The sequence below is a fragment of the Folsomia candida genome, unplaced genomic scaffold (assembly GCF_002217175.1).
Source record: "Folsomia candida strain VU population unplaced genomic scaffold, ASM221717v1 Fcan01_Sc008, whole genome shotgun sequence".
Lineage (NCBI taxonomy): Eukaryota > Metazoa > Arthropoda > Collembola > Entomobryomorpha > Isotomidae > Folsomia > Folsomia candida.
Genome location: NW_019091200.1, coordinates 4,571,168 through 4,595,489, shown reverse-complemented (window position 1 = coordinate 4,595,489; position 24,322 = coordinate 4,571,168). Strand labels below are relative to the sequence as shown.

Below are 24,322 nucleotides of genomic sequence, written 5' to 3'. Positions count from 1 at the left end.
TTTGGTGGGTTTTGATGCAGTTTAAATAATTTAAGACGGTACACGAACCGAAAAATTGTAGGAACAGATGCAAAAATTCTCTCTTTAGAAATTAAAAATATGCAGGTAAAAAATATAGCGAGGTTTAATGCCGTTAAAAGGATTTAAGGCCATTCGCTAAGAAATTATAAAATAGATTCCATTTGGTTTGGTTCTGCTTGGGATTTAGAAATGTTCAGTTGAAAAAATCGTATTGTTTAAGCTTGGTGAAGAAAAATGATATCTTATCAAATTATTTACGGAATAATAACATTTGATTCTCCGGGAAGAACATATTCTCAAAATATTACCAAACCGGTGACAAAAACTTTTACCAAATCAGTTCACTCATTATTTAGTGTGAATTTCGAATCGTCCATATTTTCTCCATGCATTTTCTTCTTCAAAGGGTTGTAATTATCTCCGAAAGGAAAGCTCAAGTTTATCGGTTCGTCGAAGTGGATGAGCATTTCTGGGAACGTACAGACGTATGGCACGCTTAATTGCACCACCGACGGAAAAGAGGAATCTCTCACTTATGGAAATACAGATATTACTTTGGTTAAAGGATTCTCAGCCACGTTTTCAGACAGGCAAGCTCTTTCCTCATCCGCTAATGATCTCTCTTCTCTCTCCTCACCCGCCCTACATCTCACAAAAGACGAACAAAATCGGTTAAGAAACAACCAAAGTAAACATATGACGCCAGCTGGGCACAGCTGCGGCCGGATGGTAAAGAAAAATGGGAATGAGGAGCGGGAAACTTAAAAAAATACAGTAAAAATTTATTAAATTTCCAGGAGTTATGTAGATCTATGTAGATTTCCAGAATTGTAATCATCCCAGATTTGTAACCTGATTTTTTGTAACCTTTCAAAATGTGTGGGAACATTTGTAAGTTTGAAAAGTAGAGTAAGTTACAAAGATCGTGTAGATTTGTCGAATTGACGATTTAAATTCTGGGTATTGTAGAAACTTTTAAAGGCGAAAAAATACATGGAATTATACGAAATTTCGTACACATATATTTTTATTTTTAGATTTGCAAGTTAGGAAAGAAAGATACTTTCTCCGTGTGTATCGCATGCTGACAAGTTGCCCCGTTAATCATCTCGTCCATCTATCCATTCATCCATCCATCTCCAAATTTGGGAGGAAGGAAAATGATGCCAAACTTTAGTAAGTAAGCAAAGTTTGTGAAAATGTGAAAGTTTTTGACGGGGAGAAAGAGAGAAAATATTGAGAAATCTGCGACCTAAGATGGGGCACGATTACGTAAAGACGAGGCTGGTAATGATCCACAAACTGGGAACGACGTGCATAAGTTCAACCTCCAGTTAAATTACTTGACTTGAGTGAACCCTTATTAATCGGGGCAAGAAGACCAGGTTGTTATCAAATTGGCAAAAGGCTGGCAAATGATTGGAGTCCGGAGGTTTAGAAAATTTTGGAAAACTTATAGGAAAATTTTGAACAAACTGATATTTTAATTCGACTGTAACTAACATTTACAACTACTACAAGGGGTATTTATTTTTTCGGCATTAATTAATAACTAAATGTCAGATAGGGGCAATTTCGTACCTTATCCTTAAATATACGGGTTATTTAATTTAAGTTTGATAAAAGTGGCGTCCAACTTAAACAAAATGGATCTTGTATCTTCAGATTGAGAAATTAGCAAATTGAATCGACTTTTAGCAAAAATGTAAATTTAGGACTTAATTATAACATACTTGTTTGTTAATGGTAACATAGCAGATTAAAATTCTGAACCCTATTTGTTAGAGTGGAGTTATGAAATTGCTGTTTTTTGTTTAGATTACACCGGGAAGACAAAAAGTTTACAGGTTTCATATGATTTTGCATACAAAATTGCACGTCACTCAATTTTTCCGTTTTTTTTTGTATATCAGAAGAGTTTTCCCCAGGTTTAAAAACTTTCGGATTTGTGGCAGTCGAGTTATAAATCTTTTATTAAAAATAGCTTGGGTCTTCCGTGTTGTGTAAAGGAAATCAAGTCCAGATAGTTATGTAAGGATAGTATGCATGAAGGTCACTTAAAGTGAGAGAAGCAAGTGAAAAAATTATACAAAAGAGAAATTTGCATATCGCACTTTCTCCGGCTTTTCCTTCTTTTAAAAAAGTATGGTGCACCTTTTTTTTGTACATTTTTCAAACTCGGAAAGAGTTAGAGAGAGAAAGTCTGGAAAGAAGGTGCTTCCAGATGCCAGGTTTCGTTTTCCGGAACGAAAGGATATTTCTCCCAGGAAAAGTGGGAAAAATGGGAAAAATGGTATTTTGTAAGGTTTTGGCGCCGTATTTAATTTAGCATATTAATTTGTTACATGAATTTGGAACGCAGGTAGGAGATGTGCGAAATATTTACTAGTTGCTGAAAAATGCACCTTTTTTGTACTGATTTTAGACACGTGGTAGAAACTGGGATAATTCATTTCTTTAAATATAACATGATTTCAGGCACATGGAAAGTGCAGAAATAGTGAAATATCTAATTTTACACCCTTGCAAACCATGGCCATTCCGGCCCACTTTATTTTTAAGTTTGTTTAGCTAAGAAGAAAGTAGCGCCAGTTTGTTTCCTACTTTTGGACGGATGGATGGAAAAGTTATTCGTGGTTTTCCTCTCCTCCTGCTTTTTGTTCCCAAGAAATAAGTTATGTCCTCTCCTCTCAGACTTTGAAGGAATTGAATGTTTGGCTCAAATGGGTTTTTAATTTGAGCCTGAGGAGGAGAAAGTGGGCGCGAGTGAAAGTTGGGTGCGGAACTGAAATAACAAATCCCTTAACTTGCCAGTTCCAGAGTAAATAGTTTCCACTTTCGGTGAAAGCACGACGTTTAACCCGCAATAAATCCAGTCCCGAGCTCACTCTGAACTGAACACGGCGGTTGATTCAGTAACAAACAAACATGCCACTCGCTGTTGCTACTCAACGAGGGAAAGCTGGAGAAAGTAAGTGAGGGCGACATGGATGGAAGGACAGCCTGGTTTGTGGGTGGTGGTGAGTAGGGAACTCTGGGAAATTTTAAAAAAATTACTGTTAGTGAAGATTCCGTTTTTGGTCACATTTTACGAACATTTTACCGAAATATTATCATCCGTTAGATGCTGAATGAAAACCGTTTAACAGCAGCTTTTATTTTTTAGGTTTGCGAATTTTTTTAGTTTTATGGCATTTTTTATACATTAGTATGATTGTAATATTTGGACGCCGATTAAATAATAATAACAGCAAGTAAATACAAGCCAATTGTTTAACAGGTAGGTTTGGAATGTGAATAAATTATTAAATTCCTTGACCAACTTCGAACCAAAAAATGTTAATTTTAATTGGCAAGAGTATGTAACGTTTATCATTTAATATTTCCATCTTCTTGCAACTATTATCCACATTAAACATTTAAAAATTTAAAACATTTTTTTTGCACAAGTTTGCAAATACTAAATTTCCTGAACTGGACAATCTCATAAATGCACGTTTTTTGGAATGTCTCGTTTTAATATTCGTTTCCCGTTTCCAGCATTTACTTGAATGCGTGTACGCACGTTGCTGTCCACGTTATTACTTCGAAGGTTAAACAAGGAATGGGTTGTCCAGCGTCCTCATATTTTTTGTGACTTGTTCACTTTTACTTTCTCCGGTGGAAAATAAAACCGGACAAATTCCAACTTTTCCCTGGACTCCAATATCAGCATCTCTCCATTCGAGATCGATATTTGTCATCCTGTTCTGCTTAAAGTGACAGATATTAAATCCATGCGTCCGTTATCTGGTCCTTTTGAATGCAAAGTGTCCACATCACTCTTCTCGTCGCTCCTTTATTCCCTCGTCGACGAGTTTCCCTTATTCCTCGCAGTTTGGTTCGGTTGAGATTCGAATTTATCAACGGACACGAATAACAAGAGAAATCTATCCGTCTTATTTTTGTAATAAAAGGTGGAGTGGAGAAATAGGCAAAATGGCGAATTTTGTGACAAGGGAAGAAAAATTGGAACATATTTTTTATATTACGAGGATGTTTGTAAACTCTGCAAGTAAACTAATTTACATTGAATGAAAGAGGAAAAATATTGACAATTTAGTAAGCTCTTAATGCCGGATTGGAAAAATTTGGGGAGATCGAATACAAATAATATGAATCAGATGACTTTTAGCTGTAATGGCATATGTATTTAAGTTAACAATTAATTAAATAATCGTACTAAAAAAGTGTATAAACTGCCAAAGCTTTTAATAAAATTCGTGATTCGATTTTCCGTTTTCCGATAATCGTTTTACGTTTGTAATTTACTAATTTCAATGCCGTTTAAAAATACATTAAGTTATACTTTCTGGAATTTAGGCATTTATGGCGTATCGTATTTGTCCCCCATGCCTTAATGCTACAATAAATAAATGCACAGACAATTTACCTTCCACAGACAATTTACCTTCCTGGCTTGTGCCTTGAAATTTCAGCACAAAATTAACACACAAATCTCTGCACGGCCCCCTAATCAAACTGAACCTGAAAAGTTTGGTGGTGCACTTCTTCACCTTTTCGTCTGTTGGCTTTTCCGTGGTCGAGACTTTCTCTGCTTTCATCTCGTGAATAAATCATTCCACTCAACTTTTGACTCCCGACCTCCCCGCGGACCTCCCCTTCAGTCTGCCACGAAGTACGAGACCATTATCCCTTCCACGCCGAGGCAGAAAGAGTATCATATCCACCTCATAAAAATTACTTTGCCGACTTTAATTCGAATCTGATGCGCAGAATTGTTTTCAATCCTGAAAAGGTCATCAGATGAAATAAAATAAAACGTGTTCTTATTAGAAATGAAAGAGATGGATAGGATTACATTACTTGAGAATCGTGAATTTCAGAGAGGAAATAAATTATTAAATTTCCGCGCAAGTAGAACATTGAAACACATTAATAGTCAAATTTTCAGGCTACGATATATAACAATTATAAAATATGTAGAATGTGAAAATTATTTGTTTCATGACATTAAATTTTATATTTATCAACTCGATTTTTTGTATCATTAAGATGCCAATGTGATTTTCGTTATTGAAATTAGTATTAATTATTCAAGTAACTTCTAGATAGATAGAATTTTCGCAATACAGAACAGATAAAATGACAAAGCCTTGTTTGACATAAGTTATTTCTACTTTAGCAATCTTTCTTGCCGAATGAAACGTATTTTTCATGGGATAAATTTTACCCTTTGCACTATATTTTGTTTTAATTTGTACAATTTAGAACTGTTAGAACTGTTTTATTTAAAAAAATTTGTATAGTTTTTTAAATTGAAATATGAACTAATTTTATGGATGCCAAAGAAGGCATCCGTAAAATTACATTGGAATTGCTCGTGGATTTTATTTAATTCAGTATTTCTGTAATTTTTAGATTTCTCATCTTGTGAGGAGAACCATGTATGGATTTTGGCCATGTTATTCGTGCCTTCTAGAAAATAAAATTTTTTACAATCACTTCACCAATTTTGTGCACTACGGATTTAAAATACGTTAAAGTAGAGTCGCGCCAAGTATGACGAGGAAATGGTACTAAAAGTAAGATAAAAAAAATAGGGGAGAATAAGAGATCAGGTTAATTTTTAATGCCGTCGAAACGCTAAGTGCATCTTTTAAAAATGCAATTTTATTCCCTCCTCTATTAAGAGCGGGATGGGAATCGGATGGAAATGAGGGGAGGAAACGACCCCATCTTTTTTATGAATCTGGTCAATAATTTATTCCCTGTTTTTAAGAGAAGGTTTTTTACGGCGGGCAAAATATAGCGGGCCCAATTTTATTTTGTTGAACCTTAAAAAATAAGGTGATGACTAAATAAATTGTCGCCAAACGTAGTGATTGGTATAATGTATGAGATCACCCAATGACGACCTTGCGGAATGGCTACCTGTTGACTCTTATTACATATTAATAATACCAAATAAATCCTTCACGACGTTAATCTACTTCAAGTTTTATAATTAAGCTGACTTATTTATTACGGTCCTGACAAAGCATAAAAATAACTCTGCTTCAACATTACGAAATATTGCTAAAAAAAACTACTGTGATTTACACAAGTTGCACGATAAAGTATGCAATCGATTTCAAGGAGATGAGGGTCAAAGTTTCCCACAAGTTAATGGCACCTCCAGACCACAAAATTTCTTGCCAAAAAAATTCCATTCACGTTAAAAAAGTTACTGGAAAAACAGTATTCTATGTACTTCCAAAAACAATCTGCCAAAATATTTGCATTTTCTGTGGAGACAAAATGACATTTACATATGCTGACATTTTACATCCAGAGAGTGAAAGTCGGTTGATTTTTTACACAGAAATTCCACATCGAGTTTCATTGTTTTTATGGTCGACTTACTCCAAGAAAATACATAAAAATATGTCACAGCCTTTACGTTGAGTAAGTCAAGTGAAAAATGCGTAGGAAAATTTCATAAAAAGAATACAATAATATGTGCACGAGACAAGAGCAGGTTTACCTTTTGGAGGGCTTTGACTCTCTGGAGAAAGTCAACATTTGGAGCTAAAATCTGTCTGACAGATTCCACTGTGTTATTCATGAACTTTTGTCCACATTTCAGTCGGGAGAAAGTTGTGCGAGATCCAAATCCAATCCCGTCGAGGAGCGAGTTCATAAATCTCGGAGAAAACATTAAAATTGCAATAGTGGTCAAGTCAGTCAAGAAGTTGGACAAGTTGGCTTTTGACATTTGACCAGACACCTTGAATAATGTGGGAACAAATTTTTATACCGTGTTGGTAACAATAACTGTGCATCAAATTCAGGTTTAACTTCCTGTTTTGTGAAATCAATTCTAAATAAATTTTGATTTCTTGTTGTCCCTACCCGACGAGAAATCATACACTCTCAATAATTTTTTGACAATGTTGTTACCGGCGGATATACTATGCAATTCTACCGCGTGGTAACACTATAGTAACATATTGTCTTCTGTGGGTAAGAAATTGTCTCCGGTATCGGTAATATTTTTATTACCTTAGCGTTGACATTGGGGGCGGAGCAGGATTTAGCCTCTGTATATATGTTACCCTTCGGTGATAAATTATTACCAGAGCGGTAGAGTTGCATAGTACCTCCGCCGGTAACAATATCATCAAAAAATTATTGAGAGTGTAACCAGCTTGGTAAAAAAAATTTCTTGGTGCCAATTTTGTTACCAAATTTTTTAGAGGGTTGAAACGAGGCCAATTTCGCTATTCTGATGCGCAGTGGGGAGAAATATGAAGCAGAGATGAAATTTGGTGCTAGAAATTTGTACGACTACTAAATCAAGGTGAATGGATGAATAAAGTATGCATGCAACTCTGCATGAGCAACGAGGTGACATTTTCCATTATGGGAAAGTAATTGACAAGAAAGGTTTGAAATATGAGCCTGATTTGGTTTAAAATTAGAAATTGTGACGTAATTCAGCCCAAAACTCGTGACCCTGTAAATTAAGCGTTTAAAAATTTATATAGATCAATGAACTTGAATATTATGTGTAATTTTGCAGTAGCCTATTTGAGTGGTTAATTTAGAAATTTTGATGTCCTGAATTAATAGTTTGTTGTATTTTTTAAACTTACGAAGTTAAAACTTGAAAAACACAAGGTTATAAAATATTTTGTAATATTTCAACGCCATATTTAAACTTGGGTGGAGTTTTTGATAAATAAAAAAGCTTAGATCGTCAACTACTTGTAATATGATGGGAAAAAAGGGAGGATGAGAATCACTTTCGTATTATAATATAATATGATGAATTGGTTAGTAATTCACATATTTTGTAATATTATTGTTCATTAAAAATTCTTTTTTTGGTAAATATTAACGCCACCTCGAAAATCAATCATATCATGCAGACCCTCCACCCGTTGAGATCATTCTGTTCCTATTTGATGTGTCAAAAGTTACAAAAGTTGTAAACCTGGAATATCAGACTAAATCACACAAAGTGACACGTTTTAGAACTGATTGTGCTGAACGAAGGCTGTCGTTAAAATCCAGAATATATTTGATTTCTAATTTATGTCGCAATTAATATGGAGTAAAATTCGTTATTATGTAAAACATCATGAAATTAAATGAGAGGGCGGTGCATGAAACATGTTATCCGATCGCAAGGGGATTTTTTTCCGTATTAGCTATTGTGGAACAAACGTCAAACTTTTCAGAAAATGGAACACGCGATCTGTGTACAGCCCCGAAGAAGCCGGTAATAATAATGAGAGATTAATAATACGACGGGGCTGCTAATTTGATCTCGAAGGGCGTCTCAACCTCGAAGAAGAGCTGTTTGTTTTGCCACCATAAAAGAGAAGGAGGCTAATAATTCGACTACTCATTCTTCGTCCACTAATAAAAAGTGAGCAGTCAGAAATTAAAAAAAGAGAGAGAAATGTAAACAGAAAGAGAAACTCGGTCCCTGGAAAGAGCTGCACTCTTAAAAAAGTGTGTGAACTAAGGTTTTATTTTGTTACCGCTTTGGTAATGAAAATTAGGAACGGAAGATATTTAATTTGTAGTACAAATTGTAATTACATTGTACAGAAAGTTTACCAAATTAGCATTAGTAACAAACAATTTACAAAACTAGTATTGGCAACAAAAAAACCGATTGGTAAAAAACCGAAATATGATCGACTAGTAGTTAGAACTCTACTATAAACTTTAATGCATACTGTCAAATATTACCATTTCGTTGTAAAACTTAACCGGTACTTTTTGGTGACACAAATTTTGGTAAATAATTTTAAGAGTGCTTGCGTAAAATGAGTCGAGTGTTTTAAAAAGCAAAGAAATCTGTTCACAGCCGGTTGGCTCTTTAGTATTCGTTTCCTCGACTCGTCAAGTTCTCTCCTCTCGACTGGAAATAATGGAATATTATCTCGCCCCCATTTCCCCCGACTTCAGCCTCCTTTCCATCGCGGAGGAAAAGTGCGAGTCTGCTCCGACGACGACTTTCTTCTTATCTGACACTGCTTAGTTGCTCCATAATTAATTACTCAGGGCCAGAGCGTGACGAATAATTATCAACTAACTATGTCCTCTTAAAAGAAGACTGGGAAAAACACGAGAGGCGGCTTTACGACACAAATTTTATGTTGCTTTAGTCCTAATTATGGAAACGAAGGAGGAGGAAAGTGATGTTTTGGGAAGGTTTATATATTGGCTGAAGAGTGGGTGAAATGGACGAACTTTTTTGTGAGAAATGTGACTTGCACGAAATGGGAGAAAGTACGGACTTTTCCCAAAATATTAAGATTGCATTTGTAGAAAATTTTTGAAAAATCATTTTGGCTAGATTAAACGCCGTTATATGAAAATTTACGAGGCCATGTAAAACTTTGAAAAATTAGTAGATAAATGAGTGACATATTGGGTTTAGTTAGTTGATCTAACGTGAAGTATTGTTGAAAATTGAAATTGAAATTTGGAAGATTTTTTAATTTATTCAAGCGAAATTGAATAAAATTCGAATTATTTATTCCATTATCAATATGTGAGAATTTCGATAAATTGCTTAAAAATTGTTTTATGTTTCAGATTTTGTCGCAAAATAATAATTATCAAAAGTGTTTTACGAAAGGAAACACTACGCAAACATGACGAAGATGAGCCAGGAATGGTGGCAGGATCCCAGTGGACGAATTAGCAAGATGATTTTATCCTCGAACTTACACATTACGCAAACCCTTTCAAGATTGAACCTAATATTAAATTATGAGGCTAATTGGCTTGTCTTAGGTTTAACTTGGCTCCTTCTTCCTCTCCGCTGCGTGGAGTTTGTTTCCATAAAACAATATGCCAATTATACATTTAATGCGAGAAGGGAGTAAAAATAGGAATAAGTGAAAGCGTTTTGTTTTCAATAAAGAAGCAGATTGTTAGAATAATCGTAATTTATAGGTATGGAAGTGATTCACGTAGTCCTTTGTAACTTTGTAATATCCGCCACATCCGTAAACTTGCAAAATTTTACAAACTTTTACAAATAAATTTATTTCCAAGATAAATTAGCTTACAAATTTTGCCAAGTTTACTCAGCTCTCAGATAAAAGAATTTACGGATTTTACAAAGTTATCTAGGACAGCGTAAATTGCCTCATTATTATTTTTGAGTGGATGCGTTATAATTCAACTTCATGATTTACTTTTGAGGAGTAAACCAATTTCTGTTGTGTAATTTCGACGTCAAAAGTTAAAGATATTTGAAGTCAAGAGTCAGTGTGTCTCTAAAGGTTTGAAGGGTTCAATTAGCAATGGATAATTTTGTTTAGAAACTGCAATTTTAATAAATATATGAAGGTTGCTAATTTTTAATTATTACATTATAAAGTTGAAATTAGCGAAAAAAATGATTATTGAATAAATAAATATTATTATTAAATTGTATTAAGTTTATAAAGTTAACGTGAGTGTGCTAATTTTTAGTGCGAAAGTTTACATGTGTAATAACTTAAAGTTTTATTTTATTTTATTTTCTTTGAAGTAACAACTTTTAAAAAGTCACGTTTTAAAAGACAACCTTGTCTGTTTTTGGTGGTCCTGCTCAAAAATAAGGAAGTGGACATCTTACAGTTTAGAAAAGTTTGTCCTGCAAGATTATAATTTCATTAAGTCGGAATTTTCGGACGAGACAGATATTGCGAGCCAGAAACACGCTAAATAATGCAGTGAGATATTATTACTCGGTGGTTATCATTTATAATATAGGCTAATTTGCCTGGCTTATCTTCAAGTAAACTTGTGGGAGTTTACATTTTACTGAGTAGTAATATTTTTTCGCGAATTTCAAATTTTCTTTTACACTCTGGCAACAATTTTGGCAACAATTTATCAGTCCTCGAATTATTTAGAGTTTCCGAAAAAGCGAAGTGAAGTGAGAAACCAATCCCGTTAATGCTCAAAACTGGGAAAAGAGACACAGATGGAAAAGTCTTAATTTCCTATCGCGATGGTTTCTTCTCGGTTTGTCGACTGCACGAAGGAAACACAAGGACCACTCATTTCCAACTCTCAGACTTTTTAATGCTGCCCTTCTTTGACTCTCTCGACTTAATTGCCTCCTTCAAAAAAGTCCAAAGTTTTAAAGTCGTAGCGTGGTAATTAAAAGACCAGTTTTGCTTCCCGTTTGAAAAACTTTTTATTAAATTAACTCCTTCAAAACGTAGATAAACTAACTCGAAGGAGGACGAGAGTAAATTGGCGAAATTGTAAATTCTCTCCACGGGACAGGAAGACGTGGTCTACCTGCAAATATTTTATGGTGGGGGCAGTCATGTCAAAATTGAGAAACTTTGCAAAATATTTAGATTTTTATAAAATATTGTAATAATTTTATCTGAGAGAAATAAATTGTTTTTATGTGTGATTTTTGCGCCATTAAACCACATTATCGAATTTGGGTAATAAAACGTACATTAAATCAGGTGACGGGATCTTGAACCTATTAAATATTTTTGCCCGAGTTTAAAAAAAATTACACATTTTTTGGTTCGTAAATTTATTTGGATGACGAAAAGGAAGAGATTTCGAAAAAAAGAAAAAAAGTCACGTGACGTGAGCATGCTTTAGAATTTAATACTTTTGTGTGAACTGTGCAAAAACATTTTTCTGGGTTTAGTTGACCGTGCAGAAATCGGAATAAGAGCTTTTGGTTCTGTGTTTTGCAACAAATTCCTATTGTGACAAACTCATTTGCAATTTTATGATTTCAACTTGTCTACTTTTACGTCCTTTTCTCTGTTGACTGCTCTTTCACGATTGTGAGATTTACTTTTGCTCTCCTTAGACCTGCCAAAATGAGGAAATTTTCCGTATACGGATGCCAAATTGCGTGAGCCACCAGGCAAGTTTTTTTTTGCAGGGAGGACCGAAATTAATGAAACTGAGGGAGGGAATTTGATATAAAACAAAGAATACAATGTTTTGGTGTGGTTTTTCAACGTTTCGAATGGTAGAGGAGGAATTATGTGGACATGAGAGTTGTGATATTTTTTTATTGGGGAGGGAGGTGTGGTATAATTAATTGGAATCGTAAATGGCAGTTTAATCCTATAAAAATTTGCGGAGTTTTAGGTTATTTTATTTGAATAGCGCTACAAAATTTCACCAAGAATCGAAATTGATTGTTCAACTATAACAAAAATGTTTTCTAAAATTAATCTTTTTATGGAATAAAATACGTCCGAAAGTGCATAATTTATTTTTGCGTTATAATTAACAAATTTTTAACAAATTTTTAATAAATTGCACATTATCACCAATTGAAAGTAGGTAATTCACTATCTACTAATTTCCTGACATAAAAAAACGATCAGAATTATTGTCTCTATTTTTATAACCTTTAGCATACTATGTAAATCCCCATATTTTAAAATATAAATAGTTTGACTTTAAAATACAACAATTTCTATGCATTTCATGTTTAGGCCGATTATTTTACAAATATTGAACACAAATTTATTACCAGTTCTTACAAAATCATTGCAAAAATTGCTTTCAAACGGTTACCAAAATTTTGCCCAAATAATTTCTTTACATTCAGCACTGTGAATACGCATATTTACGTTCATGAACATTACTGTTTGTTCACAGCATCCAGATTTGTTTTCACAACATGTCTCCGCATAACGCAGATAATAAACCGAAAACTCGTTTCTGTTAGAAAACCCGGGTAGTGGGCTGGCGCATATTGTAAATTTTTGGCACGAATTTGCAATTTGTGAATCGTAAATGGCTCTCCACTCGACATTCGGCCCCCTCCCCATGTTTTATGGAACAATTAACCTTTCAACACACTCCAGCGTTATTCCTACTTTGCGTCACTCAAGAAACCCGAGCGAGCTAATGAACAGAATTTGTGGCTAAAATCCGAAATATTTGCGACTTTTTAGGGGAAACAAATCCAATAATTTTAACCATTCGGAGAAAACGAACGAAGTTAAGAGGTGACATTGCAAGATGCTGTTAAACCAGCAATAAAATCTAAAACGGGACCAAATCGCAAAATTCTAAGTGAGCAGGAACGTAATTACTTGTTCTGCACAAGTTCAGGAAACAGTTAAAATTACTCGGAAACTTGAAATTGCCAGTTTCAACTTGCCAAATTTCGCCAGATATATCCGGTAAATAGGAAAATTGGTGATCGCCATGCCTGGAATTTCTTACCCCACCAACCCGCAAAGCGGGGAGAACACTTTGAAAAAATACTGAAAATTTTTTTTCAATAGGGACAGATATTAAACTAAAAATTATTAATAATGATAAAAATGAACGATGATGTTGCTCAAATCAGTCAATTTACATTATATCGACCTTACCAAGTTAAAATCATACTTTTTACACATGATAATCATAGAAATCAAATAATTAAACAAGTAATTTCAATATTGACCACCTTCAGTGTAGCAAAAAAATTGGAAAAATGGAATTTTCCCTGTTTTCAGAGAACATTTTGAAAATTAGTGGGGAGAACACTTCCAAATTCATGTAAGAAATTCCAGGCATGGTGATCGCTCCGAAATTGATTTGAGCTTTAAAGAAAAATTCCAACCTCATTTCTCGACAACATAACGATCGTTTTCTAAATTAGTTATAAAAAATACTAATAAACAGTGTGTGCAAAAAGGCAGCCTTTTTGCTTTTTCTGCATGCCTTTTTGCCTTTTTGCCTTTTTCAATGCCTTTTTGCCTTTTTGCGTGCCTTTTTGCCTTTTTGATGCCTTTTTGCCTGTTTGATGCCTTTTTGCTCGACTTTTGAGATTGAACCCGATTTATTGTCGTTTATAACGTATTAAAGAAATTGCAGAATCTGCAATATGTTTTTAAAATTGTATTGGAGGGTTCTGACTTTCATCAATACTTCAAATTAGTTGAATACTTTTCCACAAATATCTTCAGCGTTATTTCTACATCGCCATCAGCTTAATTAATCAAATTTTGACAGTAGAGATCATATTTCCGAAAAGTATTAAAAACGCAATGAATAACTTTCACTTTAATTTTATCACGGGACTCTCGTCTCATGTCGCCCCAAATTAGCAAAAGGGCAAAAGGGCAAAACGGCAAAAAGGCACAGATTTTTGTGGGGCAAAAAGGCAAAGAGGCAGGCAAAAAGGCACTGCCTGGCTTTTTGCTCTGCACACACTGCTAATAAACCATGGTTTTACAATTCGTAATTTAAGAAATTACTACGAATTTTAAATTACGAACGCTAATAAAATCCCGCCAAAATTATGTCCTTGAAATGCATGTAAGTGGGTCGAGTATCTTAGATAATCGCCCCATACGCGAAATTGAATTCGATTATAGTGGAGATCACAGAATTTATTTAATAGTTTGTTCCCTTGATAGAAAATTCTTGCTAAAACCAAACCAAGGAATCCCATCCACCACCCGAATTCGGTTTCCTTTTGGAACGGATGTTGTTTTTTCATTAGTTCTCCTTCGCGCTTGGCTGGTTTGGGTTTTGAAAATGGGAAACTTTTGAGCGAGTGAAAGTGTGTAATGGGAAATTTTGATTTGTTACTCGGTCTTCGTTTTCTTCTCCCAGTTTAAATTTATTAGTGGTGTTCCTCACCTCGGAAAACTAATAAGAGACTGACATTGACGATGGACAATGATGAATCGGCTCAGCGGAGCTTTTCACATTCTATTTTTTCAATCCATCACCGAAAGGTTGTAAGTTGTGGTGCTTGCTTGGTGCTGCTTTTTTATTAACCAGCCTAGAAATTGGGAGATGGGTGTCTTTTGTGACGTGGTTTTTGAGGGAGAGATATTTTTGGAGATGAGCAGGATGGATGTTGTAAATTTTGAGATTTTTTTTCAAAGATGAAAGTTATTCTAGCTCAATTTCCACGACTTAAGTTGAAAAATTTGAAAATAAAAAATGTATATTTTACGAAAGGTGGTATGTTCGGACAAATTTAGATTTGTTAATATGAAGTGCAAAAAATCGATGAGCAAAAACTAATATCCAAACTTGGGTTTTAAATTTGCACAGGTTCGTAAAATTTTAAATTAGACCGTTCCATTAAGAAAGACACGACTTTGTGGATGCTGAGAAAGATATGTGGTTTAAAATCTTGGCGTTATTAATGTCCAGCCTGGCAGTGAATGGATGGATAGATTTTTTATATTGGGCATTTTTATTTCAATAGAAAAACTATTTCTTCATTTCTTCAGATTTTTCAAAAGTGATTTTCTGTCGAGGGAAATGGTACAAGTTATGAGGCAGTGAAAAGAATGAGGAGAGAGTCCCATTTTTTCGCAACTCCTGAGAAATATTTTGGCAAATGTTGAATTAATTTTTCGACAATAATCTTTGAATTATCAAAAAAAATTTGGAACATATTATAAGGGTTACATCAAAGGTTTTAGGTTAGCATTTTTGAAGATTATATTTTCATGTAAATTTGAAAACTGGGTCACCAATTAATTAGGCACAACTCGAATATTCGATATTATGCTTCAACATTGTTTCATCTAAAAAATCTCCAATAAATAATTTTCATGAGTTTCGTTTTATATCTCGGGATATAAATACGTCTGGTTAGTATAACTGCCACCGATCTATAAGTTTTGCTCTAATTACATAAATGCTAATATTTCTGTAACCGACGCTGAAGCATCCCATCGAAATTTAAATAAATCTCGCCAATGTCTCCAACTTATCAGTTTTTCAGATTTCCTCCAAAGACTGACAGAAAATAAACAGCAATTTGTCAGTCAACTCAAAAAACAAATAAATTTAATATGAATTCTTCGTAACGAAAGGTGCAATTTTTTTCAAATTCGAAAAACGATTACAAAAATAAAAATTACGAAAGCGTCAGTACTTTCTCCTGCACTTCCATCAAAATGAGAACCTGCTCCACTTTTCTCTATCTTTCCAGCCCTGCGAATCCAGCACCCGTTCGTCCATCGATTGGACATACTGACACATAAAATTAGCACTCTGCTTGGCCAACGAATTGTAAACAAGATACATAACCGAACCGGGTAAAAGAGATCGGACGAGGTCCTCCGTCCGTCTGTCCGATGGTTTCAGGTTTTGCCGCATGTCTGCTTTAATTCTGTTTTTGGATTGGATTGCACAAACGGATAAAAACCACAGAGGATCCATTTCAAAGAGAAAACGGATCTGTTGCTGGTTTTGATCAGAGGACGACTGACCCAACAAAAGTGGGACATGGGTGAAAAGTTCACGTAACAAGTTTCGACATGACATGAGGAGATCATGACGTGACACTGCGGACGAGATGCGGGTTTGTCACTATTAATATTAATTATTGATCAGAATGGAAATGGGTTAAGGAACAAAATAGGTACAAAATATTTTTTACAGTGTAGTTTACCGGTGTGTTGAAGGAATTGTGTGAGTCCAGGGTACCCACTATGTTTTTTAGAATCTACTAGGACCCCAGGTGAAGGATTCATTCGTATTTCCGTGTAAAACTCATATTTGGCGCCATGGCGTGGCGCCAAATTCGCCAAATTTGCATGTTTTTATTTTTGAAACCGCCATAACTTTTGAAATCCTGGACGGATTTTAAAAAAATTTGGCAAAAATCATGACAAGGAGTTCAACTTTCGTATTCCATGAAATTTTTTCCAAAATTATCACTTTTAACTTTTCGCAAAATTTCGTAATTTAGTTATAAATGGGGGTTCGTCGAAAAAATGCTAAAAATATTTCAAAAATTAGAAATTTTTTATTTTTATTTTTTTCTCAAAAATTTCGACTTTTATGATCATTTTAAGCATAAAATTTTGAAAATCCGACATAAACTGCTAAAGTTATGGGGGTTTGAAACTGGTCGAAAATGCAAATTTTGAAGTTTGGCGCCACGCCATGGCGCCAAATATGAGTTTTACACGGAAATATGAATGAATCCTTCATCAGGGGTCCTAGTAGATTCTAAAAAACATAGTGGGTACCCTGGACTCAAACGACAGGTCGTGAGTGTCCCTTGTGAGTACCATTGAAGGTATATATTTTGTATATACTGCAACACACAGCGTTGAAGTTTTCCAAACTTTTTAATAACTTAATAAATTTGTCAGTATTTTTTAAATGAAGTCTTCAATTTTCTCCCGTGTTTAACATTCTGTTTCAGATATTTATTTCTAATAAAGATTTCAACCACTTTTCCCTAACAAATTGAAAAACACAATTATTATTATGAAGAGAGATAGGTTTTTCAAAATTGTTTTGAAAAATTCAGATATTTAAGTACTGTAAAAATTTCTGATTTTTTAAAAGTAACAAAAACGTTCAATTGTCAGAAATAATTACACCAAACTGAAACTGATTGTTTAAAAGTTATCCTAACATCTCGTCGACCAATGAGCAAAAATGATCACTGAACACGATCAGTTCAAACATTCCTAGCCAATGAATTCAAAAATACAAAAAGTAGGAAAAACTTATTTAATCTTGTTTTTAGACAAACCCGGAATCAAAGCGATAGATCGAATTGCAAAAGAACGAATTTCACAATCTTCTCCAAACAGGGAAAAGAACAAAGGGGGAAATAAAATATGGAGTGTGGTGGTGGTGTCAAGCGGTGAAAGTAATGGAAAACATATACGCAGGAGAAAGAAGACAGACTGGAATTCAATCCGATTTAATCCACTTGACGGATAAGTGGTGATCCAGCGGGTGAGATGCGATACAGATATTTTATCCTTAAAAGAAAGTAGACTCGATTGGCGTATGAATGACACGATCGAGTGGAGAGATTACAGATTTAAGCAGTGTTACATACGTTATAGTGAGGAAATTACACAATATAACGAACGAAATTTCAGCAAATTTTGCAATCCTTTTTGAACAAAATTAATAAATTGCAAAATCTACAGTTTAATGCGCTTATCGTACAGCAAACTTTGCAAAATCCGTAAATGTATACAAGACGGAAATGTCTGAATTTTGTAAACAAACTTTACAAAATCTACACCTGTCGTATTGCATTAAAACAATTGTGAGCCCCAATTTGTTAGTAAAAAGTGATTGGGATCTTAGAAATAATTATCCAAAATAGAATATTCCATGAAAACTTCATTTTAAAAATAGCAAGACATCATTTTAAAAATATTTAGAAATTTATGAAATCATTTTAAACTTATAGAGTTATAAATTGAATTATTGAATATTAAATGTTAGTTTAATTTAGTTTTTATTTGTTAACTTCAACGCCGAATGGTTCAAGTTAGTATAAAAGATATTATGAAAAATATCTAGATTTCTTCTTACTGTATGAGATTATTTTTTTCAAGCAAGTTTGCAAAAATATTTACTAACGCGATTTTGTGCTAAAATACTTCTAACAACTCAATGATTTCAAGTTTAGCGAGTTTAGCGAATGAATGTTACCACATTAATAAGAGTCGAATTGTTTCTGTAAGAAAGAGATGAGTTTGTCCATTTATTATTCAAGGTGAAAGCAGAAGAAATTTTGAAATGACGCCAGCAAGGATGCGATTTAGGAACTATTTTACCTGTCCAACCCACGCAGCCATTGAACTCTCTGCACTATTTTGAACTCCAAAATCTAAATTATGCAGAATCGCATCTTCTCATGTCGTGGCTGTTATTGGGTAAAGTGTACATTTTGGATTAACTGGAAGTAGGGATATTTCGGCAAAACAATGTGTGGAACATTAGACCAAAATGTTAGGAACTTGGCAAAGATTGTGAAGCAAATTGGAAACATTTTTTTAAAGGGACAAATTGCAACAAAATGAAACTTTGCAGAAATTGTTGCGAAATTGGTAATTATACTTGAAACACACTGAACTGATTATGTATTTTTTAACAATTGAGCCCAAAAAATACTTCGAATTTTTAATTAATATACATTTTTACTAAATTATTGCTCTAAGTCAAATCCAAACTTTGGGTTGTTAAAAAATACATTTAAAAATCTTTGAATTAAGAAAGTGCAAAAAATTTGAAAAAATTGAGTGCATAAAATCATCAAACGTATTATTTTTATTAATGAAAATAGGGTGAATAAACTGTATGCCAAAAATTGGCCTGAAAATTCCTTGAATTTTGTATCGCTTTCACTTTCATCGAAACTGCATTTCGTTTCTACCACCTACACAACTTTCACTTTCGCCATTTTGTTACATGATCTCCATCCAGCCGTTTTAATGGGCAAGTTTACAGGGCCAATTTCATATATTATTTCTACACGTTTCCTCACTAAGCCAACATTTTGTCTGTTCACACAATTCTAAATGGAACACGAAACACAACCCGGTCGCCAAGTGGGCAACATTGTTCAATTCAAAAGCAGTGTCAACAACACGACTTTGTCAACGGCGACATTTGTAAATTCTTCATTCTACATTCACATACTTCATTCACGTTGCATTACAGCGCTGCATGATTTGTTTGCATAGTGTCAACTTCGCTGCGGATAAAATATGGTGGGCAGGCCACCCTTAAAATTTCATACAGTGAAAGTCCACCCGTTAATGTGGAAAGAATAGTAACTGAATATGCTTCCAACAATGCAATAATGCCACGACCACGTCCAGTTTGCCCTCTTTTTTTGTATGCGAAACAGCAACACCGAAATTTACTCCGTTACTTAGTTCCTCATGAAGCATAAAGTCGCGACAAAATTCGAGCAAATCAGAAATGAAAGACTTTCTCTTTTTTATTTTCTCTTTACTTTCACTTTTGCTGCTCAACCAAGGCCAACGACGTGCTAAGGGAGGACGAATTGTAAAAATGGGTCGTAACTTAAACTTGGCTTAGTTAAGGTGCCGGTAATAAAGTGACCGTGAGGAAGGTATAATCACGTTGGTGCAGTATAGGAGAAAACAGAGAAAGCAAATAGGACGCCGTAAAATTCGCTGTAAAAAACACAAAGACGAGAAAGTGAAAGAAAGCGAGGTGCAAATGGTTTGAGGCGACTTTAGGATAGGTTTCGGCTGGGGACGTTTGCTAACATTTTTCCTGACATTTTGGCCACCTGAATTTCCTTTGATGCCTGTATTTAAAATTTTGAAATTTTACAAACGCCGATGTTGTATTGCATATTGCAATATTGCAAAAAACTCAATTGTGGGATTGTTTGGTGGAATTCAATCTGTAGTTTATGATTGAAATCTTTATGAAATGCTTCAAAATATTTAAACGTCTTTGTTAGAAAAAACATTAATGAAACAATTACGAAACACGAGGTGTAAATAGGATCCGATTACAAAAGAAAGAAACTTTTGAAAAATGCCTGTAAAATCCGAAAAACTTAATTAATTCCAATCACATTTTTAGGGGTTAAGAACAAGGTCCTTAGCGTTCAATTTTTTGCTTCATACGGTCCATAGACCCTCATCCTTCCTATCTGGCGAATATTTTGTCTCGCGGTCCCCATAAGTGCTTTGCCACTCTTCCTCGCTACCTCTTTTGAGGTGCGTGACAAAATGTGACGGAATCTTACCAAGTTTTTGGCTGGTTTTGTTCGACGACTATATTCTCTCTTGCATAATGCCCAAAATCGTTCAATTGGTCTTGCCCGAGGGACGTAGGGAGCATATTCCTTTTTTGCAACAAAATCGATTTTTTTCGACCACAGGTAGTCCAGAACAACTTTTGAATAATGAAATGTTGCTGTGTCCAGTCTGAAAAGTACATTACGATTATTGATAAAGAGGATCAAGATCTTCTTTACACAATCGTTCAGATATCTCTCCGAGGTCATGGTGGCTGTGGTCACGAACGGCTTTGAGACGTCCCCCAATGAGTCCAATGATTGCCCAATTATGTGCTTTGTGGGGAATTTTGACTTCGGCGTGTATTTGAAGGAATCTTTAAACGTTTTCTTATTAGTACATGAGTAGTACTTCCTCCCAGGGACTTCATCTGGATCAATCGAGCACTTGGTCTCATCATCCATGACCAGAATCACGGGCATGTTTTGCTTGACGCTTTTTCTGCAATCTGCCGAGAGTTGGGCTTTGCTCTTTTTTGCTGACCTTGGTTGTACTTTGGTGTTGGTGTCGCCTTATAGGATTTGACCCCCAACTTCGTAGGTTTAATGTCATGTAAACTTAATTTTGCTATTTTCAATTTGTAGCCCAAATTACCGTCTGATATCCCAAGGTTATTTTGGCATTCCTACCGAAGTCTACGTGTCACTTTGGGGGTCGCTAGACGAGCAGGACGATTTTTTAATTTTTTGAATTCAGCATTCCTGCTCTCCTCATACATATCTAAAACTCTGCAAATTGCCCCATTAGGAATTTTTGCTCTTTCGAAGTGGCTATTAACCATTTTCCGGACGCGCTCGCACACTTTTTCGTAGTAGTGGCAAATCTTTTTTGCGAGTTGTTCCCGATTTTTTGTTCTCATTTTGGAACTAGTCGAGATATCGACTTCCGGTTTTCTGATTTGGGTAGCTAATCGCATGGACTACAAAACTACGGCGTTTCAATTCAGTGGCAATTTTTCTTCCATATGAATAAATACATTTTCCAAAAGTTTCTTTCTTTTGTAATCGGATCCTAGATAAATCCTGCTTTTCGTAAAAAAAAACATCACAGAGATTAAATACGAGATATGAATTACAATATTAAAACAGTGCACATTTAAATGGTACTAAATATGCGTCTATGGGGAGCGTTTTGCCTAGGAGAAAGTGTCCGAAACCTATAATTATCCCGATTTCACAGACTTGCACGATGCACCATTTCTCTCGCAACATTTGGCCCAAAGGAGAAAGAAACTGCATTTCATGGCAGCCTTGAAGATAAACTGAAACCCTTTGGGCGAAAACAATTTGAAGGTTTTGTTGTCTAGATTTTTCTTACTTTTTCCAGTTAACTTTTACTACGGGCGATATATTTCTTTTTCCCTCGTATTGTGCAAGATCGTGTGCCTGCAGTGGCAATAAAACTAAATAGGGTTGCACAAAATCAAGATAACCGTTCATTTTTGGGAAAAATTGTGCATTTAATTTTATCAAGGAGCTGTACGCTGCACATCCCAATAGAATAAAATTGCACACATTTTTGCAAATGTACGAATTTATTTGGGCCGAAACTGGGAGAATTAATTTTTCTTGCCCTTTAGATCTAATTGTGGAGATTCTATTTTCATAACGAAGAATGTGTACCGGAAGATATGCTGGAAACGATGTAATAAATAATTAAGGATTTGATTGAAAAAATGTCTCTTTTTTAAAGGTGGATTTCCCTCGTCTTTAACTTGCTAAATTAGAGAGATTTTACAAATTTTACTGAAAGATCGGAACATTTCAGATGTGCACTTCGTCTTGAATATTGAAACAATATTTTGGTTCTGTAAGTGAAGCAGTGCTTTTGAAAGTTACCTTCGAAATTTTTAAATTTGCTAGTGATTAACGCCATACTGAAAACTTAACTACTTTCCAATATTTAAAAGTAGCCATAGATACATTTGATGTATTCTGTAAAAATCAGAAAATTTTCACGTTGAAATAAAACTTCCAAAATTTCAAAACCATTGAACAATGTGTAATTATGGTCATGCCGGATTTTTAAGAATTTCTCTTACTCACCTTTAACCGTTAGTCCCCTCGTCTATCTTTAGACTTAAAATGTCCACTTTAAGGAAAACTTCACTTATTTATCCTTCAGAGAAACTGCTTCAGGTCAACAATTCCTGAATCCCTGCTTCCTTCCGTAATACCCAGATTCGTTCCGTAGTCACAAAAACGCACTTAAACCGAAAACCTTAAAAACACAGGACTGAGACACTTGCACAAATACAAAGTTTCAGCCAAAACGAGCAATTCAATCGCGACAAAGTTCATTAAATTAACGATCCACTTCACACTTGGAAGTCGTAGTTTTAGTAAAATTCCCGATTTGGAAACGGTAAATACAAATCTTGTCCAAGTCGTGAAAACACTTCAACTTTGCAATTTACATTTAAACTTGTACATCTCCTCTTAAGTTCATTCGAGATTATGTATGGAAGGGGGTGATGTTTTTGCTCGGTTTTTACCCTATTTTACGATCTTGTGATGAACTTTCGGATGTATTTTTTCCTGTCCGACTTGTCCGGGAGACGTTTCTCTTTGACGTGTTGTTGTTTTGTTGGTGTATTATTATTATTGAAAAAATCTGTTGAGCAGAGTGTTTTACATGGAGTGAATTTTGAAAAAGTTGAGTTTTTGTAGTGAATATTTTCAGAAGTGGATGTTCATTTATTTCTTGAGGTAGACAAGGAACTTTAGTGGAACGTTGGGTTACATGAAGAGACGACACATGGCAGGCAGATGTCGAGACAAAAAGTCTGGAAAATGGTGTATTTTTGCGTAGTTGGGAGTTTGATGGGCTAATGAAGGAGAGGGGTGATTGTGCTTTATGTGTAATTTTGCCTGAGAATTGTAGAGTTTTATTTTTAAGAATGGGCAGATTCTTATTTCAAGCACGTTTTTTTTTATTTTGAATTAAATTTTGTACAACCGGAGCAAAATTTTTTTGTCAGATTTGCAGCTTCATCTACCTTAACCCGTTAATACGTAATTTTGAAATTACACAAATTTTAAGTAGAGCTTTTTCCTCCAGCAATTTGGAATTGATTTGTTTAATCGAAGTGTGTAACTTTAAAACATAAATTTATTATCTATTTAGTTATCAATACACTTTTTAAAATGCTAATTTTGCCCTAGTAATTCGAAAATGTATTAAAATATCGAAAACACTGCACTTGCGAAACGTCACTATTTTATTTTGTTGTGTTCCACCGTATCTTCAACTGGTTATTATTTGCCAAAAACCTACGAGTCACAGATGTGTCGCTTTACTTGAACAGTTTTCACTGGACACGAAAAAGCTTAATTTCTTACAATTTCGTTTCAAACTCTTCATACATTTAAATTATGTTCGTTATGCTGATTACATTTCAAAATATGCCCTCGAAATAGCAATTTTTGAATCCCGAATACTTATTTTTACGGCTTTTCGGAGTGAACTTTTTTGGTAGGTTTTACATGTGGCAAATTGAGACTCGAAAAGTGAAGACTGCGACGAAGCGAGCTGTTCTCTTGTCAGAGATCCGAATGAAACTGAGCTTTGGTCGGCTGGAGATGTGAGATTTCTGTTATTTTCTCCGCAATGGTGTCTCGGAAAGTGTTGCATATCCTAAGATTCCGTTCGAGCGAGTCACGCAACGAGAAGACTGAACTGAAAACATGTGCACACATCTGAAAAATATTGACTACTCAATATTGCGTAATTTAGTA

The 24,322-nt window shown here is 34.7% G+C and overlaps 1 protein-coding gene across 1 annotated transcript in view; it reads right to left on the bottom strand.

Moving 5' to 3' along the window:
- LOC110853554 (protein artichoke) overlaps positions 1-24,121 on the bottom strand; it is a 189,616-nt gene extending 165,495 nt beyond the window's left edge. Inside the window, exon 1 of the mRNA XM_035854247.1 lies at positions 22,631-24,121. The gene's annotated coding sequence lies outside the window, so the exon portion shown is untranslated. The remainder of the gene's footprint in view (positions 1-22,630) is intronic.
- Positions 24,122-24,322: the final 201 nt, after the last annotated feature.